This window comes from Tupaia chinensis, unplaced genomic scaffold (assembly GCF_000334495.1).
Source record: "Tupaia chinensis unplaced genomic scaffold, TupChi_1.0 Scaffold145396_1, whole genome shotgun sequence".
Classification (NCBI taxonomy): Eukaryota; Metazoa; Chordata; class Mammalia; order Scandentia; family Tupaiidae; genus Tupaia; species Tupaia belangeri.
The window spans coordinates 1,032,439-1,034,707 of NW_006205257.1; positions in this window are offsets into that span (position 1 = coordinate 1,032,439).

Here is a 2,269-nt window from a genome sequence, read left to right on the forward strand (position 1 = left end):
GTCCGTCATGGTCAGCCGTGTGGGAGTGTCCAGCACCTTAACCACTATGCCACCTGCTGGTCCCCAAGAAGAGGTAAAATTTTTTTTAAAAAAGCAAGCAGCCTGATGCAACTGTCTCTATCTCTTTTTTCTTCTCTGTGTTTTTTTTTTTGGGGGGGGGGAGAGGTTTTTGCTATAGGGCGTGTGCGCTCGCCAGACAGAGAGAGACATAGAGACAGAAAGCGAGAAATCACCCCCAGAGGGGATGGTCACGCCGCAATCCCTTCTCCTCCATTCTCCTCTCGGGATCTTGGGCACGCACACACACGCGCCCGGCGTGAGTTTTAAGCCACCGGGTCCGGGACGCGAACCGCGGTCGACTACATGGGAGTCCAGCAACATAGCCATTACGCTAACTGCTGGTTCCCTCTATCTCAATATATCCGTGTCAATGAATGCGTAATGCACACAGATACAGGTTTCTTAGATGCCATAAAACTTGTTATCCCTACAAGTACGGTAGAATGCTAGGAAACCCCCAGATCAAATTTCAGTTTGCATGTGTTGATCGAAAGATGACGTGGGGCTGGGGCAGTGGCACAGTGGTAATGCACTGGCTGATCCACATGGGAGGTCCGGGGTTTGTGGCCTAAGACCTCCCTCTGCATACTGCGTGTGCATGTGCCCATGATCAGGCTGCCTGAGGCTAGAGCGGACCATGGATGAGGATCTTGTTGGGGGTGCTTTTCTCTCTCTCACTCATGGAAGAAACAAATACAAACCCCCCAAAAATAAAATAAAATCTCTTTCTCCTTTGCTTTCTCTCTCTTCTTTCTTCTCTGTCCCTCCCTCTCCTTCCTTCTCTCTCTCTAAGGGAAAAGAAAAAGTCAATGAAAGTAACATTCAGTACAACTTGGATGACCCTTGAAGACGTTAAATGAAACAATCACTCACCAAAAGACAAACACTGTATGATTTCATTTATGTGAGGCCCCGAGTACCCAAATTCATAGGGATGGAAAGTAGGACAGAGGTTACCCGGGGCTGGGGAAGGAGCAGGAAGTCATTATCTAATGGGCGCAGTTTCAATTTGGAAGGATGAAAAAGTTCCGGAGATGGGCTGTGGTGATGGTTCTGTGCAACGAAAAGAATGTGCTAATGCCACTGGACTGTCACTTAATGACGACCAAAGTGCTACAGTTTATGTTCTGTGAATTTTACCCCAAGGGGGAAAAATCAATGAAAACGGCCTGAACAAAGCAGCTGATGTCATGGAATAGACAAGAGATCCTGGGCCTGGCTTCTGCTCTAATCAACTATGTGACCCTGAAGACCCAATTGTCCTTATCCTCAAATCAGTCCCCATCCAAAATATCAACTGTAAGTGAGTTCCCAAGTTCCTGGCAGTTTCTGGTGTGAGGCAAATGTCTTGGAAAACAGAAAGGCACCTTGAGAGTTTTATTTGCACGAGGTGACTTACACACAGGGCAGGTGGTCATCACCCACACCTGCACCTATCTCTGGCCAAGGATCTGGTCATGGCCATGTTGTGGTCCCAGGAAGGCTGCCAGAGATGTGCCTTATGTTCCACACCCTGGAAGTGCCATTCCAGAGATAGCTGGGTCCCTATGGACACATGAGCCCTGCAAGTTGTTAACCCTTTGTGACAACTCTGTCCTTGTTCGAGGGATCGAAGTCTCTGCTGCAAGTGTCAAACTGGCTCTTTCTGATTTGCACAGCCAGCTCCACCCAGGCCTGCCTGGTTGAGATGAGTCCTACCTGGAGCTACGGCCTACCTAGGGAAGCCTTTCTGCATGTGATCACTGACAATGAACTCAGGTGGGATGGTGTGCTATTTAATAACAGAAATAACTTTGAGGTAGAAATCTGGGCTCATGATGGGGACCCCATTGTATCGATAATCACCTTTTTCATTCGAAAAGCTTCCATTTTAGGGGCCAGTAGGTGGTATAGTGGTTAAGGTGCTGGATCCCACATGGCCCACTTCCAGGTTCAAGTCCCACACTTGGTGGCTTGAAAAACACACTGAAGGCAAATGCGTACAAATTCAAAACCCTGAGAGGAGAATGGAGGAGAAGGGACTATGGCGTGGTCATGCCCCCAGGGGGTGGTTTCTCACTTTCCCTCTCTCTATCTCTCTCCAGTGAGTACATGTGCCCTATGGCAAAAACCTAAAAAGAAAAAAAAAATCTTTAATTTTTAAAGAACTTAGAAGGGCACTACAGAAATTCTCAGTGACAAAACATCCTCTGTGTTGACTGTGTCAATG